Raw genomic sequence first — 215 nt, forward strand, 5'->3', positions numbered from 1 at the left:
AATCACAAAAAAAACATTTAGTGAAAATTTTGTCAAAAATAAAAACTGAAATTTTAACTCATTTGTATATTGTTTTATTTAAGAGGCATCCTGGTCATTTACAGCTGTGTGTGACATCATTATATGATACATATGGAGTTCATTACATTACTTTGAATCTAGGTTGTTCAGTGCTTGAGCCTCTTTGTTATTGATCACCTTCTTGCCTCTTCTCT

The sequence above is a fragment of the Telmatherina bonti genome (genome assembly GCF_933228915.1).
Source record: "Telmatherina bonti genome assembly, chromosome: 22".
In the NCBI taxonomy this organism is placed as follows: domain Eukaryota; kingdom Metazoa; phylum Chordata; class Actinopteri; order Atheriniformes; family Telmatherinidae; genus Telmatherina; species Telmatherina bonti.